Below are 18,084 nucleotides of genomic sequence, written 5' to 3' on the forward strand. Positions count from 1 at the left end.
GGGAATACTTTATCTATACTGGGATGAATTATTACTTCTTTTTTTTTTTTTTTTTTTTGCTCCTATTACTGAAGTGTAATTTTAACTCTATTATCAGAAAAAATTGCAGTAGCAATAGTAAAATGTACGGATTAATTAAAGTGCCTGTTCTAGCTAAAGACTCTTCATTAGAATTAAACTCTCTAGCTATTAGAATTAAGGTTTCTTCAGGATTTGTTTAAAAAAAGAAAAAACACAGTTCTTCAGAGGTCTTAAGCAAACCCTGACCATCTGAGATTCAGCCTTGGAGCTTTGTATCCTTTTTCTTTTCTAATTTTTTCTCTCTTTAATAGCCAGGGATTGCATGGCTCTTTGCAGATAGAAGGGATTATGAAACTGCTCAATAATCATGTCCACATATGTCAGAAGAGTTTAACTTTCAATGTCAACAAGTTTTTAAACTTAATTTTAACCCTGTGTCTCACTCATCCTTAGACATACGGCTGATAATACTGTGTATGCAGGAGGCAGGCAGAGTAATCGGGCAAACTCTGCCTGCACATTCTAGCTGTTTCAAAGTTATCAAACCAGTGAACACAAGGGATACTTATCTATCAGAAGTGACTTTTTTGACAAGGATATGTACAGCCCATCCGATGCCCACTGAAATAACCAGAAAACTCTCACTCATGATTCATGTCCATAGGCTTCAGATCAGGCTGTTGGTGCATGGTATTGGAAACTGTCTGGTGCTGATCCGGCACAGAGTACTCCCATAGATAAACCTTGTGCAATCCCTGCGTATTTAAAGGGAAGGATGAGGTGTGAAGTAGACAACAACCAGTGGGATTATGCCTTGATTTGTCTAAATGTATTCAACAATTAAAAATAGTCTGAGATAGGCATTTTCTTAGGTTTTAAATGTTGTTGACCTTTAATTAATTGGTAATGACTTAGTCTGTTGCTGTCTATTAGGTTGATGAAGCAACCAATTTGTTTTTCTGGGTTAATGGCTATTGTGAGAGTACCCTGTGAGAGTGCCTGTTTTGAAACTTTAAGATGATGGACTGGTTGAATGCAGTAGTTACAGGCTTACTCAGGTAATAACCTCATTTTGGAACGTAGGGATTAGTTGGTTGCCAGATTTCTAAGCCTAGAAGGAACATTTTTCTATCATCTATTTTATCTCTTGCTTAATAGAGGCAGTAGAATTTCACAAGTAAATTCTGTACTGAGCCCATAACTTCGGTGTGGTCTTCGCTTGCTGTTAAAGACAGGCTCTATCCGGAGCAGGAGTTCAAGCATGTCTGAAACTGTCTTGTGGCTCAGAGGTTTGAGCCCTAAATGAGTGGGTACTATCTACTGCTTCAAATATCTGTAATTAGGATGAGAGTTATTTTGGTCTATCAAAATATAATTTTGTACATAATGCTTATTAAAACACATCAGCATAATTATACTTCTTATGGCATACATACTGGCAGAGCCTCCTTCTCCTCTCAGAATGAGGAGGAAACAATCTGATAAAGAGGTAGACGTGGCTCCTCAAAGTGACTTAAGACTTTGCTGTGGAGAAGGGTCTTTCTTCTCTCTGAGCAGTGGTGTAGGTGCATACCCTGGTTGATGACCATTGTGCTTCCTGTGAGATGGACCTTCTCAGACAGTTGCCACTATTTTTCCCTCTTGGATGGACCTTGCCATAGAATATGCTTCGAAGTCACCAGGCTGATGTAACACAATGTCTCTGGGAGCAGCTAATTAAGACTTCGGAAGCATGTCGAAATGGCATAGGGCAGTGAGTGCTCTGATGCCCGAGAGAGCTCCTTCAGTGTTAGCACAGGCAACTAAAGCAGGTATGATGGCTCATCCTGCTTTTTAGCTGCAGATTTCCTTCTAAAATTCCCCCCTCCACCACTAGTTAGGTGCAGATACCAGCCTTCAGGACCTTGTCCAGGATGAGTCAATCTGTCTGCAGTGGGACAACTGGAGCATAGACAGGGATGTTATTTATTTTGCATCCTCCTTTGACGCTGCTGGAGTTGGATTAGCTCTAAATGTTCCATATATAGCTAAAGACTAATATTAAAGAGGTAACAGTGACTGTACAACAAGGACCTGGAGTAGTGTCATGAGGGCAAACAGACTAGTATTACAGTGCTGGGAGGGGGGTAATACTGCCTAAACGGGAGACAAAAGGGGTAAACATGGAAAAGAAGGGGGCACCTGGGAGAAAGTTTTCAAGCTTGCTCAGGCACTCTTCCCCATGGCTGAGGGCAGGTGTGGTGTGTGAAGGAATTAGGACCTAGTGGAGAGGAAAAAAGCCAGTGCTGCTTGCCTGATCCACTGGCTGCAGCGCTAGGTAGAGACAGGCAAGCTCAGGTACTGGCTGTGCTTTTGCCATGGTGATACTGATTTTCACACAGACTAATTTATCTTCTGTACTACTGTGCCTAGACTGCTTCTTGTGCCCAAACTGACTCACTCAACTCAGTCCTAATGTGTATGTTACACTATGCTGCAGAGCGGAGCTGCATTGAAGACCATTAAAAGGAAAAATAGGAGAGAAAGAGAAAACAATGAAGACAGTGGAGAAGAGGGGAAATCTGGCATGTTGCTACCGAAACATGTGGCTTATCTGAAAGGAAAATCAATATATGTTCTGCTCCCTCTCTGCCAACACATTTCAGAATTTATATGGAGTATTATTTCTTCCTTCTCTGCAGCAGATATAATCAAACTCTTTCAAAAGGTATGCATAGCATTAGAAACTACATCTACATTTGAAAACACATCTGGTGGTTGTATAGCTGTTCTTTGCGATTAGTTTTTCACTAGATCCCTCGGTACAAACCTTAGAGGATTTTTTGCCAACCTTTTGAATGGATTCATCCTCAGACTGGCATTGATCGAATGATATATTACCCTGAAGATGACTCCAGCTAACCAGAACAAGCCCAGAAGAGCCATTGTGGGCATCCTTCATTTAAAACAGAACATAGATTGTGGAGTGAGGAAAAGAAAGTGCGAGTGTTACAATGGTATACACAACAGATTTACACTGCTGAGGGGGTGTCTTCTTTCCTGCTGAAAGTTGGCAGGAAGAAATACTGCTGCTGCTTAGAGCCACAGTATTAGAAGGAGGAAAAATATTAATGAGACTGTGCAGGAAAGCATGTCACAAAATCGAAGTACTGAAAATCACCAAGGTGATAATACAAAGTAGAACACTTATCAAGGAATTCTAGCTATACCCATATGTCATCCTTGCTGTGGCAGTCCACTGTGTGCTGTAGTTATTCCTTGTTTTCTTTATTATGATACCCCCTCCCACAGTACAGCATCTCATATCTCTCTTCCTCTTGATTACTGAGCCTACTTTCACGTAAATATAAAATAAGAGGGAGGAGGAGTTAGTAACTCTCACTTTGCACTCTCTTAAGCTTCATGCAAGGCACTCTAGACCAGAATTAATTATTAATTCCAATTATATTTTGTGTCTTGAAGATATTGATGATGATTTCAGTTCCAGATTGATGCCTCTCCAATTTCCTTTTTTTACTGCAGTAACAAAGCCAGCAAAGCTCTTAAACACATGCCTATTTTTAAGCCTGCCAGCAGTCCCTTTGACTTAATTCAGCTGAATGGCCCGGGGTGGCTAAGGGCAGTCATTTAGTATAAAACGCTGGCTGGCCTGATGGCAGTCTAAGTTGTTGTGGTTTTGTTGGCGTTTTGTGGGGGGAGGAGGGAAGGAGAGAAGGAGGAGTTGTTTAACTCTGTTTGTTGCTGGAGACTAGCATGTCTCTGCCATAGCTCTTCTGTGTAAATTCTCCAAGCAGGGACGTTTGTCATGTTAAAAATTCTGATATCTTGATACTGCTTTCTGTTCTGAAACCAAAGTCTTTAGTGGAAAGAAAATTCTAAAAATTTCACTTCTGAAATTTCAGAACATTTTGTTTTGACATTTCTAAAATGAAATATGTAGTTTCCAAACTTTGCATTTGAGGTCAGCACTAACTCCTACATCCATCTCAGCCCAACATGGTGCTCCCAGTCCTCTTGAGTGTCTGCTTGCAGCAGCACTCCTCAGCAGGGCTGCCTCTGCCATGGGGCACTGCCATCCCAAAACTTGGGTACTCACAGGGTAATGGTGCCCAGAAACTAAATGCTGAGATTCAGATTAAGACCGGAAACAAAACGCTTTGTGAAGATTTTCCCAGTACAAGGATCTGCCAAAAATGCATGGTGTCCTGTAGGAAAACTTCATTCTGAAAAGCTCAGTTTTTGACATGAGTATCATTCATTCAGAATAGTTTTACCAGGCCTTGTTCATTCTCATCGAAAAATCTGAAAAACAGCAGATTTTTAAGATGAAATCTATAGTAGTTGCGCCCACACAACACTTAATTATAATAAGACCAGATGTTAAATCTGTCTCAGGTATGTCTGTTTCTGGCCTGGAATAAGTCTATATCCCCAGTCTCACCACCTTAGCATCCTTCCACATTTCCCTTTCTTAGCCTTTTCTGTCTTAAGCTCTTGCGCTTTCCTGTTTCTCCATATAGCTGCTTTACCTTACACTTTTTCTTCCCCTGTCAGCCTCCCCCTCCAAAATGTAGGTGGTAGTGACAGTCTGTTTGCTGCCATCGCTGTTCTGCTTTCGTGTTTTCCTTTTCTCTGCTCAGTGCCTGTCCAATCACTCTAAACAGTTCAGGGCAAGGATTTAAATCATCGTTCTATATTCGTACAATGCCTCATGCAGTAGGGCCCCATGAGTGCACTGCTGTAGTAATCATGGTTAATGGTGATATATCTTTGACTATGACAAGGACATTAATAAAGTGGATAAACTTCCATGTGAAAGTTTTCTGTATTTCCCCTCATTTGCTATTTATTTTAAATGGTCTTCCCCTCTCAGCAGGGTGCTTTCTTTAAAAAAAAAAAAAAAACAACAAACCTTTATTATATAGGGAAAATAGCAAACTGTCATGACACAGAGCTTGTTGTGTTTGAAACTGTTGAATGATATGAACAGCTATACAATGCCCAAGAAATTCCTACTTGTCAGGTATGAAACAGGAGTGGGACAATTAGGCTTGGCATCATGAACTGACTGGTGTCTTTGTCTACATCACAGCAAAGAGGGCTTTCAAGGGTGGGAAATGCACTTTCAGAACTGTTCACATGAGGAATTTCTTCTTCCAATGATGCAGAGAAAGGAATGAGAATACATGGGATATAAGCTGATGGAGAAACTGGTAGGAGATGCTTATACCACAAGAGCAACCTAGGACCGTCCTTTAATGTCTTCCCTGCAAAATCCTTGTTTTGCTGGGATGGAGCCAGTTTTGAAGCTTTGTGGAAATTTGAATGCTGAGTGTGCCAAGCTCAGCACCATGCTCTGCATTTGTCTCCCCTCGCCTTGGTGCAAGGAAGTCATTGAGCATCACCTGCTCTTGGGAATCCTTCACCACTGCCTCTAGAAGGAGACCCTCCTCCCTTTGGGCCAAGTGCTCAAACAAGTTAAAGCAAACTGGCTCTATCTGAGGCTGGTGAAAAGCTTTGCATTTGGTGCGTAGAGGACTCAGAGGGTTGCTTACAAGAAGCAAGGTGGCCTGTTGTAAGTGGGAGGTTTGTCAAAGGAGCTAATCTGGAGAAATGAAGCCAAGGGTGTTCATCTATCCTCTCTGAGGTCAGCTATCTTCCACTCCTGGTTGGACAGTGGATGCTGAAACCTATTGCTCTAGCACACTAGACAAACATTTCCCAGAACAAAAATCATTTATCTTTGACTCAAGCTTATGCCTCTTCACAATCACTCTCCAGTGACCAAACGGTTGAAATTCAGAGAAGTTGGGGTGGTCAAGAAATAATTATTGATTGACATCCCATGTACACTGATTCATGCGGTATGCATTAAAGAGAGAGGACTTTATGTAGACTAGCCCTATAAACATGCAGTTGTTAAATGGACCTACTCCCATAGTAATTGAGAACTTCAGAAAACTAGCAATATTGGAATGATTCAAACCATGGAGGAGAGAAATGCCATTTGTCCCCATGTTATGCATGACAGGCAAAGGCAGAAGGAAACTTGGGATACAGCTCTGTGTTGGTTTAGATCAGCCTAGCCAGTGATGCTGTGGTCCTACCACTTCTGGCCATGTGTACCTGCCTTTTCCTCTGGACCAACTCAGATACTTGGCTGCCCCTGTGGTGAGCTGGCTCAGGGAAGCCCACCAGCAGAAAACCACCAGTTTTCTAATTTCTAATAGGACTAGTTTGGGGCTAGTTTAGCACCCAGAACTGGGTCATTGTAAGTGCCAATGAAAGGGGGAGAACAAGAATCACTAGCAGGATTAAAGGGGAAATGGGAGGGTGAGTAGTCATAACGCTGTCCTAAGGTGGCTTAAATTGTGGAACTACAGCCTGTGTGATTTGCTGAGTGTCACTTAGGAAATCTCTGTCTCCTGGGAGCTTAGCGCTCTAATCGCTAGCTACACCATCCTGTTCTTACTTTTTCCTCTTAGTAGTGATGTTATTTAAAATTGAGTTGGAGCATGCTGACAAATGGAAAGGCTGTTCTCAAATTTATACTGCTCAGTGCAAAGTAGTGGCTAATAGTGTCATCCATAAGGTAGTCATGGATAAGGCAATGAGAAACCAGGCTAGTGAAGCTTAATGAGCCTTGCCTTTTTCTGTTAGCCACAGAAAGAGAGACTGTGGTGACAGCTCAGATGTAGAAGTCACTCAGCACTACGAGAGGCAGCTCTTTGACGGAGCTGAGCAAGCTCAGGCCCTGGGTGGGGGTTAGGCTGGGAGCAACTGTGGCGTACTCAAGCTTCTGAATCTCTCTTCCAGGTTTTGGCCAAACAGGAGAGGAAAAAGCCTTTATTTGCTGGTGAAAGCCACAGCTCGCTTAAGAGTGCTGCCAGTACAGCTGGTGTGTAGGACCGGTGGGCATGGGTATGTCTTGGGTACGGACAGGTGTCTGCTCGCTCTCCCCGTGTCTGGAGCCGGCAGGGAGAGGCCAGTTCTACTTCAGAAGCCGCATAGCCGTATTAGTTTGCAGCCCTGTCCAAACTAATGAGTCCTGTCCCTTAGGGCATGCTTAAGGAGTTTTTTGCAGGTAGGAGCAAAATTGCTCTGCCTTTACTCCAGGCTGAATTAGAGCTATTAGCTGCTCTTCTCCCACATGCCAAAAGCCAGTCATACAGTTGCTTGGCTGGGAGCATAGGAGGAGCAAGGTTCCTCTTTGCCTGTGAAAGCCTGTGTAAACACACCCTCCTTTGGAGTCATCGCTGCTGGCGGTGTCCCATGGTGACCCTGCACTGGAGCTTTTCCAGGCTCCTGCAGCCTGAAGCACCACCACCACCAGCACGTCTGCATCTGCGTCTGCCCACGAAATAGGCCTACCGCTGCAAGCTGTGATGCATTCACCCTTTGGGGAATGTGAAACTCTGCTAATCTCGTCACATTTGGCTGGACTAATGAAATATATAGTAAAGGGACAGGGCAAAAGGCAGCCCTGACCACACACAGGAGAAGTGACAGTTTTACCTGTAACCAAGATGGACTCTCCATATCCCAAATCCATAAAACAAGATCCATGGCATGCCATATGGTGCAGGTATACGACACAACATTGAAATATGTAGAGAGCGCTTTACAGTTGTCATGCAGCCATCAAATTACTTGGAGAGGGGTCCCCTACATGGACATAGAAGTCACTGTTGGTACATCTCAGCACCTGTGGTAGCAAGATTGGACAACACCATAACCTGGACTCAAGTGTTTTCCTGGGCCATGCTCCAATGCAAATAAGGTTTTTTGTTGCTGCTGTATTTTCCTCTGGTTGTTTCACTGTGGTATTGTTGGTTTGCTGCTGCCAGACAGATTCTTGTAAGCTGAATTTTAAAAACAGGCCACAACTATGCAACTGTGACTTGATATGTGTGTTGTAACAAATTCCCATCTAACAACAATGCATTTGTTATATTTCATTCCTGATAAGTGCTGATTACTAACATGCTTGTTTCCGAAACAATCAGCTGTCTTTTCTAGTTGTCCCTCAGTCTGATTTCCTTTTACTGCAAATCAGCATTAACAATATCAGACGCGTTCCTACTGGTGAAATACAGTGCTTGACACTACGTCGTGACATCTCAGAGTAAACAGACAGGATGTCTGACAGACAAATAAACAGGGCACTGTTTATAAAATACATTACAGCCAAAGTTTTGTAATCAGTGTGGACTGACAAAGAAAACAAGGCACACTTGAAAGAAGTGGTGGCAAAAGCATCTACAGGATATCAATTCTTGAATTCATTATTTTCATAAACAGAGGTTACGAACAAATCTGTTCTTGATAACTGCCACGTAGTAGTGTGCATGAATACCTGTACATCTTTTGGCTCATTTGTAATGTTCTTCCATTTTTTAGTAAAATCTTAATTAGGCCTGAATATTGAAAGTATTATCAGCATAAGAGAACTGTATCAATATTTAAAATATCTCCATTCATTTTAACAAACTAAAATTATTTTCTGAGAATGGAAATTATTCTTCTGGAAACACTGTTCTAGAAGCATGAACTAGATTTTTACCCTTTTGTTCCACAATATCTAGCAGACTGAAACCGTTTCTTCTGACTGAGAATAGCAAATGCATTTTTCCAGACCTTGACAAGTGGAGTATTTTCACTTCTCTCCAGATTCCTGAGTGTGTTGCCAAAAATGATTATATATGTCTCTTACCATGTCTGTCAGAGCAGTTTAAGGAATATCCTCTTCTTCATTAACGTCACAATTCTGGGAAAGTAGAACCGAGTCCTAAGCAAGAGAGGAAGAGTTAAAGTCAATTGTCTTAACACATGTATTTTGCGTTATGTATGAGAAAATTTCATGCTTATCATGATTTATTTTATTGCCAAATACCACATCGGGGCAATTTAAACAAAGGCCGCCAGAACATGGTTTAATTTCTACAGGTTTCCTGGTGAGAATTTACTGTCATTAAACATGCTATGTAAACAATTTTAAAATCTGGTTTCCTACTGAATGTTATTAGAAAAGGCAGATATCAGAGCACCAATAATAACAAAATGTTTTTGCTCAAGATGACTTCAGCCTCTATTTGCATGCCTGCGTGTTCATGTCTGGTGAGATAGCCCTGTAAAGTTTGACAGGAAAGCGTTTTTACTTCACAGGCAGCGTGGGTGGGAAACAGCATGAGCTTATAGAAAATGTATAGCAGAAGCAGTTGCAATTAGAAAGAAGCCATAATGGTTACACACACATAGCTGAAATACTTCTCAAGTAATATGAGCGAGTCTTCTCCAGAGCTGGGCATGTGCTTTTCCGTGTGTGAATACTGTGCTTTGAAAGCTCTTTTATGATTCACAAAAGCAGCTGCTTTGGAGCTGAAGTGGCCATAGAGTTTTTGAAATACATTTAAATAGGTATATTGCAAGCTGCTCCCATCTGTTTTGAAGATTTGGGAGAGCCAAGTTTTGGGAATGCATTTGTTCAGCAGTAGCAATGACACGGGAAGTACAGCGCTGTTAGTCATTCAAAGTGTAGTAGTCCTTTCTCAACTCACTTAAGGTCTGCAGATCAAAGCCAGCAAAGAAAATCAAATTTTGAGTAGGCTTTGCTAGATAAGTAATCAATCTAATTTCTGCAAAGTCTTCAGAAAGGTAATTTACAATTAACCGGGTATTTCAAAAACAGGGAGGGAGATTTCTAAACTACAGTTTTTCAGATTTTTCTGATAAAAGTTATTAGCACTTAATGCAGTCTTTTAATCTCAGTGATTAATTAAAATTAGTTTTTAATCCCTTCATTTTGTTTTCCATGATTGTAACGATTACTTTTCTTTATACTTCTCTCCCTTTGGATTACATTTTTGCTGTCTGTAATTTCAGCGGCTGTACGAGGCAGTTTGCTTTTGTGCAGCCATGGCTAATGTAAATGCATGTGACAATTTTAGGACAGTTTTGAACATTGTGCCCATACTTTTTATCTAAAACACATGAAAATTTAAATTCTACTATATCCATAAGGATAATATTAGCAGAGCTCTCATCTTCTTTACACTGTGCTTACTTGGGTTTTAGCTTTGTGTTAAGAGCTCTGGTGGAAGTATCCTATAAAACCAAACAGAGATGAAAACTAATTGGTTTCTATATAAATTACTGTAAAAATCTGAATAACAAGTTGAATAAATCACCTTTTCCGTGAGTTTTTTTCCTACTGTAGGAAAACTTTGTTACAGAAGAGTTGTTTTCTCTTATATTCTGTAAGACTTTTCATAAAGGGAAAGATCATGCATTATGCATTTAGAAAAAAAAACTGAAAAACAATGGAAATAAGAAGTGATGCAGTTATTGAGAATCATTTGTATCTTCAAAGTTTCAACAATGCAAAAGCAAACTACAAGAGCACTTCAAGTATGTTAGGTGAAGATTTTGCTGACATTGTCATAGTGGGTTTCTGGCCAAGGAGTAAACAGATGTAAAATGCAGTTTTCAAATTTCAGATCTGAGCTTTAAGCTTTGAAAATCCCATATTAAATTGAACAAGGAGGTTACTCAGTGGTGTAACATGAGACAGGAAATGTCTCAGTTAAGATTAGAAGCCAAACCGATGTATCTTGCCACTCTATGCTATTGTCCATTGTGCATATCTGAAAGACTGCACAAGCTGAATTTCTCAGTTTAACAGCTTTAGGAAGAACTTCTGTTTGTCATTCCCCATTGTCTCCAGACAACTCAGTTCCTCAGTGAGAAAAGGTAAGAGTGGTCTAGGCTTGTCCACTGCTGACAAACTCTCTACAGCAGTATCTTCATTGAGTATATATATTAAGCCTTGGTATGAAAACAAAAACTAAGTATACCAAGTGTGTAACGTAGACACACACACGCACATGTATATTACTAAAAGCATTCTATGAATGAAGGAAGGGCAGTCCTCAGGCAAAGCGGAGGACTTAACTCAAAACTCGAGGTTTCATGCAAGTCTCCTCTGCCTCTGTTTACCTGTGAAATAGCTGAGCCTTATTATTCCTATCTGAAAATACATTTAGGAAGGATTAGTTAATGCATGCAAGTCAGGACACTATTGAAATGCACAGCATTATCATCTGAAATAATTCTATGCCCTTGTAAAGAATAGTTTTTAATTACTGACTATGAAAAAAATGGAATATTCTATCAAGGGAAAAACTACTTGCATCTAATGGGATAAAACTTGCCTACTAGCTAGCTACTTTTATTTAAATTCCCAGGTTGCTCAGCATACTGTTTTACTTAAATGATCTGCTGTTAGTCTTCTGTTGTCTACCCCAAGTATTTGGCTCATATGTAATAGGGTTTAATTCCAACATGTTGACTATGAATAATTTGTCAGTGTTTTGTTTGTTCACTGTTTAATCAGAGAATCTCATGACTATTCAGCTATTTTTTTCTTGAAGATGTATGAATCCTGAATTGAAAAAATATTTGCTAAAAACTTATTTTTATATATAATTCCTGTAATGGATTACAAACTGAACTGTGAGTCACAGAAAAGGAACAGGCAAAAGGCACGTACTTTCACAAATTCATGTGAATCTTCAAGGTTTTATAGGCAGGCAAAAAAATACCGAAGAGTTTATCTTCGAAAATTGTAATTCTTAAAAGTGTGTGTGTGTGTGTGTGTGTGTGTGTGTGTGTGTGTATATATATGTATGTATGTATGTATGTATAAATTTAAGCTAAATTTTGGAGCAGAACAAAGCTTTTCTGCATCTGATCTGCTTATAACACTAAATTTGCTGGTGCTAGACTGAGACTTAACTTTGGGCACTGATGGAAACCATCCCCTCATGCTAGATTAAGCAGTTGAACACATGCCCAAAAAGCCTGGGGTTATGTGGATGAGTAGATAGAGGCATGCAGCGATGATTGAATTTGAATCTGTTATGAGAGCAAGTATTCATTCACTCACTAAAAGTCCTGAACAGAAATAACCTAAGCTTATAAGTATAGGGTACACTGCACAGATGGCTGCTGCAATAATTTACAGAAACCTCTAGGCTCACATTTTTGGGGCAGTTCTATGAATTAAACACTTTACCTTTAGCCAACAGGATTCAGATTACTCTCTCACAGCCTTTTTAAAGAAGCTTTTAGAGGACATTTTACTTGCAGGGAAGCTTCAAGGGGCATGTGACCCTTCAGTTAAATTTCAGATCCAAAATCTTTGTCAAGACTATACGCATGACCTAGAATTCCCTCCCTCAGCAACAGCTTCTTTTTAGGACTGATAGAGGGTACGGAGGTCTCGCAGAAACCAGCCTTGTGCGACATGGTGGTACGGGTCATTGAGCAACAGCGGGATTTTACTGCTTGTCTTAATCAGGTTTCTCCCAGAGAAAATAGAAGACAGATTGGTTGTGCTGTGCCCATGAAACTCATTTATAGCCTGTCATGACATTGTACCTTACCCCATGCGATTTGGGGATGCAGTGTGTGACATAAAAATGCTCTCTGCACAAAATGATCCTAATTGGAATGGGGCTACTCAGAGTCTGTGGCTGGCCACTCGACTACTTTGTCACGTTATTTTTTGTGTTGCTCGAAGGAATTGGAAAACAAGCCCATTGTGGAGGTAACGAGATTGGTCTCCTGGGAAGATGCCAATATTTCTGTCTGGTGATGCTCTTTCCTAATGGAACAGAAAGTGGTGTGGATGATGGTTTAATTTGGGTAAGGTAGAAGGCACAGGATTTCTCCTCGAGTCTAGACGTTATTAAGTGGGTTACATGATGCACATCTGGATTCAAGCCCTGTCCTGGGATCTAGTGCAGCCTAAGATCCTGCCAGCCTTGGCAGCATCTGGGAGTCACCCCAAGAATGTGGAGATGAAACGAAACCTGGGTTTTCTTTGCTCTAAGTATTGCAAATAAACACAAACTAAAACCTGTTTCTGTTCTGTTTTGCGGAAGTGAAGTAACTGGATGACAAGTAGCTAAATAGATGAGTTAATTTGAATGCTGTCCTACATAGTGTAAATATGCATTTCCTAATGAGGAATTACTAAATTTTCCCTTTGGTATATATTGCAATCACACTTACTATTTACAAATGATGCAGCATTTTGGAGTAACTGTGCCTATTTAATCAACTCATTTTTTGGTTTCCTTATTATGAATTTGCACAGAAGACAAAGAACAGAGCCTTAATACATGTACCTAATATGCAGTTGCTGTAAATGAGTGATTAATTTGATCTATGGCTTTTGCTGTGCTAATGATCTCTTTAAGCTACAGCACTGCCTTCATTTTCCGTACTTTTTCACTGGGAAATTTCTCCTTAGTTAGTTTGGTTGTTTTGACCTCCTAAAGCCTTTGATATTGTCCCCAGGTTTAAAATCAGAGCTGCTATAGTTGGCTAGAGGCATTTTGTGCTGAAAAGTATGTGCCACAATAGATGAAGGTGACAAAGTAGGAAAATAAGTTAAAATGACTGCATAGGCCCAGCTCCTTCCGGGAAGGAAAGGTTTAGAAATCTGAAGCCTTGTGCAGTTTATTCCTTTATGAATGTACTAAAAGAAGAGATACCAAATTGCTTAACTACTTGGAAGGAGTCCCCAAACTTGTCTTTCTGACGTTGGTGTCACCAAAGCCTCATGGTAATCGCTCCGTTTTCAACCAAGCTCTCAAATATATCTTGTAGGCAACTCCTACCCTCCTGTCCTCTCTGCTTCTCTTGATTATATTGATTGCATCTTCCTCCTTGACAACACATTGATATGACTCTCCTGGGACTTCTCTGGGCAATCCCACTGTCTTGTCTTCTAACAGGCTGTCTTTTTTTCCCCTTGGCTCTGTATATTTGTCTGCTCTGAAGGACAGTCCTGGTTCCCTTTGGACAGAAATTTTGGCTGCAGGCAGGGGGTGAGGGCCAGTGTGGCAGGACTACAGGGAGTCCCTGTTTGGCCATCAGGCTGTGTCAGGGCATGCGCAAAGAGCCTAAGACTACAGGGCAGAGCACTTCTGCCCTGCTCTGTAGACGTAGTCTGTTTTGAGTCCTTTATGGCCTTGTCCTTTTCCCTCCTCAGGATTATTTAAGATGACCCCTACTGTCTTCACTAATGAATAATGATTAAACCTCTCCCTCCATCTCCTTTCTTAGTATTTAGCCTTCTATCCAGTCTTCGTTAGCCCATCTCTCTGAGGCTTTCTGGATGAGGGTCTTTTTATAAACTTGAGCATAAAACATTAGACAGCTCTTCTTTTCCCTCCTATGTGAACTGGGCTGTTGCCTTTCCTTCTCCTTGTTCTCAGTCTAGATCGTCAGACCCCTAACCAAGACCAGTAATCGCCTGCTCTCTCATCCTGCATACCAAGCACCATGCTGTTAATTCTTCTTCCACAGTCTTTGTGTCTGTCCATTTTCTAACCCTATGCTTCAGCAGGCACTTAACTTCCAATTGCTCTTACCTTGTTCTTCCTGATGGCACATCACTCCTTGACACAGATTTGTCACTTCCTCTTTGGATGCCTCTCCTGAACCAAATTCAAATCCTCTTCAAAGTCCCATATTACTTCACCTCCCTGCTCTGTCCTCTGTACTGTGTTATACCCACTTCTATCATCTGCTTGACCATTCAGGCTTGCCTCATTACATCATTTGACTGAGTCTCTTGTAACCATTTCTGTGTTTTCTTTTATGCTTCCATCTGTGGGGAAACCGTTCTTGACCTTGTCCTCAGAGGTTCTTTTCTCTCCTCTTCCAAACCCTTCGTGAAGATAAATGTCTGCCACAATGCCTACAAGGAAACTTGCTGACTGATAATGACACATGAAGGGTAATTGCAAACAGTTCATATATTCCACTTGGAAGAACTATCCTTGACCACTTCTGCAGTAGTTCTCAACATTAGCTATATATAATTAGAGCTCACAGTCCATTGTAGTTAAACAAAAGCCCCATCTCATAAATGATCACTGTAGCAACACAAAAGGTGAATTGCCTAGATGTGACCACCCTCTACTGAAGTAACTTTTCTCATATCTTGTTCTCCTCTTATTTATGCTCCGTTGCTTTTTTGGATTTGAATGATGAATACCTCAGGAGAAGGAGTCTACCCTTCTTTCCTGTTTGGAAAGTACCTCATATATTAGCATAGCCAAATGCAAACAAGCAACAAATCATCTTTGATTGTAATGCCACTATTAATATAGAATAAGTAGACACAGCACTCCATAGGCGTTCTGTTGTTATTCTGCATGTGATGTGCTTGTTATCACATGCTGCCAGATTCTGGAAAGCCGGAACAAAACTGCAGCCTCAGAGCTAATCAAGGCTAAAGGTCTGCACGTGCACTGTTACTCATTATGCTGTCAGATAACAAACTGCTTCAAACCAAATGGGTATTTTGAGACTCTGACTTCATATGTTACCAGCAGGAACACCAAAGCTAACAAAGGCCGATATACAGCTCTGCAAATGGTAAAGTTTCCTCTTACTGTCTAGAAATTTGAGAAGTCATTGAGGCAAAAGAAGAAAAATGGAAGAAATGGTTTGGGAAGAGGGAATTCTTATTAATGTATGTGTCCCATTCTAAGTGCCTAATGTTTTTGATAGTAAAAAAAGACTGTGGCCTCATTTAGCCTGCAAAAGGAATGATTGCATTGTGTCTGAATTGCTGAGTATTCTGTTTAATATTTGAGATGATTAAGTAGCAACACAAAACAAGAAATTCAGCAATAATTCTGAAAAACACAGCTTTCAGGGCTGTTGACTTGGCTTCCATGGCTCTGTTTTCAGTAACTACTGCAAAAGGCTGAATATGGTTTAAGTTTGCTCACTGAGGGAGTTTGTAGTTCACTGGTGTCTATTGGTGATTAACTCATATATAGAAAAAATATATAAAGAGGTTGGTAAAGAACTAAACATAGCTTTTCTTTTGCTTGTTTACTATAACAAAAACTAAAATCATTATCTGTTTTGCTTCATTTCTCTACTTATTGGTAGTGCTAAAAACAGTTTTGACGTAGTGGCATTTGTTACAAGGATAACTACCAAAGGGGAATCCTTATTGAACAAACTGCTAATACTCGTCTTAGGATTTAATGTGTTTCTCAGCAGCAGGCGTAATACTGAAGAATACTTGCTATTTCCCTTGGCTTTAGCTTGAACTGTGAATCATGGGCAACTTTCTGATCTGGGCCTTTATTGCCTCAAAGTATCTTCAAGCAGAGATCAAGGGCTTTGGGGGAATTTGTAAATATGACAGGGCAGAGTGTTTTTTTATTTTCCCTAAGTAGCTGAGAACGTAGCCATATGTGAAAACTCTGTAAGAATTTCAACAATAAACCTTTTCCACAGTATTCTCACACCTGTGTAAAAGCCAGTTTGTGGCCAAATTTGCAAATATGTAGAATTTACTGTCACAGCAGCTGCAAGTTACCATACAAATAAAGCAATATGTCCCGCCTCATTAAATGGGCAGTTTTGTTTGTTATGTGATCCAGATGGTCTATTAAACGAAAACTGTAACTCCTCCCTTTTCATGTCTGTCCATTTTTTTTGCTTCGTATTTGAGCAATCACCAGAGAATCTAGCACTAGAGACAATGCAGACTTTTAAAGCGGGATAGGAAATCTCTAATAGAAAAGACTTTCAGAAAACTGTCAATTAGTATAAGAAGAGATCCTGTCAAAAAAAACACCCTAATCATTTAGGAAAGATTAAATTCTGACTCTGTCCCTGATCTTCCCATCGATTTATTGTGGCTTTACAAACAACTGTCAGAAACAGCAGAAGTTAGGCTTTTCCTCCCCTAAACTTTTGTACATAAACCTTCTCAACCCTCTCTGCCTTCCTCTTTATGTGACAAAAGAAATCACCAGGATTGAATTTGAGCATTTGCAAATGTCTTTTTAACACACAAAGTAAAATACCAGATATTTTTCCTTCTCTATCCCCTTTCTGTTCTGAACCTGAAGCTTCCTTGTAAAAAAAGGGCTTTAGATCAGACACATACAGTTTGATCCCAGAAGGAATCTGAAGCAGCATGTTAGGACAGGCTAGACTGGAAACTAGAATTCAGCCTTAACAGCAGAAACATTAACTGTACTCAGCAAAACTTCGTGTGGAAAGCAAGGCGCTGTCTAGAGACACTTTGGATTTGATCCTGTAACATTTGTTTTACCATTGATCTCAATGGGTGTTGGATCAGCTCTTCACAACGTACTTCATACTTAATCTTATTTGGCAAGATGGAAGAGATTGGATAGAAGTCTAAATCTGCTAGTCTCATTGATACTTCCTAGCAAAGGGATGTTTGGAATCTGCTCTTTTGTCCACCTTCATATGCTTTAATGCTGATATCAAGTTAAGACACCAGATACTTTCTGTTTCGACTCTCCTCCTCCCAGTTCCTTTCTTCAACCAATATTTTTGCAAATACAGACTCTATATTGTCTGGCTTAAACAAAATTTTTCATGTATCACTTGCTTCTGTATCAGTGTAGACTTGGAGAAAACATTGCTGCCTGAAGTATACTGGAAATATTTGAGACTTCTGGAATTGGTGGCAAAATCTTAGGGGTTTTTTTGAGTTTTTGCTGTGCTGTTCTTTTACACTTCATGCTGTTCTCTGTCCTCCCTTGTGACATAAGCCTTTTACATGCAGTGCTCAGTGCCTTTCTCTGCAGCATTAGTAAGTGTTTTACAGTCCATTCACCCAGCATTGCTTTTTCTTCAGTTGGTTTTTGCATGAAGGGAAAAGGTCAGGGTAGGTGACATCTTCACCATACTGGTATAGATGTTTAATCGTCAGTGGTAAATCTCTCTGCTGTTTTGCTAATGAGAACAGCTGAGATTAAAATAGACCTTTCCTCTGAGAGGTGCCTGATCTCGCAAGATTGGGCAGTATCTTGCTAACATTTGTCGTATTACAATGTTTGGAGCACAGTGCAGGAACATGTATACCTGCGTGGTGCTCTCCAAGGTGCAAGCAATGAAAGTGATGCCAAATGATCCCTATGAGTTGGCAGAGCCTTGCCATTGTACTATCCCACTTACTTTTAAACTTTGGTTATATTGAACATTGCT

At 40.4% G+C, this 18,084-nt stretch overlaps 1 protein-coding gene across 3 annotated transcripts in view; it reads left to right on the plus strand.

Annotated features, from left to right (window-relative positions):
- The window catches only part of MARCHF3 (membrane associated ring-CH-type finger 3), a 79,668-nt gene that overhangs the window by 793 nt on the left and 60,791 nt on the right, over nucleotides 1–18,084 (plus strand). The gene's annotated exons all lie outside the window — the stretch shown is intronic.

Source organism: Dromaius novaehollandiae, chromosome Z, assembly GCF_036370855.1.
Source record: "Dromaius novaehollandiae isolate bDroNov1 chromosome Z, bDroNov1.hap1, whole genome shotgun sequence".
Lineage (NCBI taxonomy): Eukaryota > Metazoa > Chordata > Aves > Casuariiformes > Dromaiidae > Dromaius > Dromaius novaehollandiae.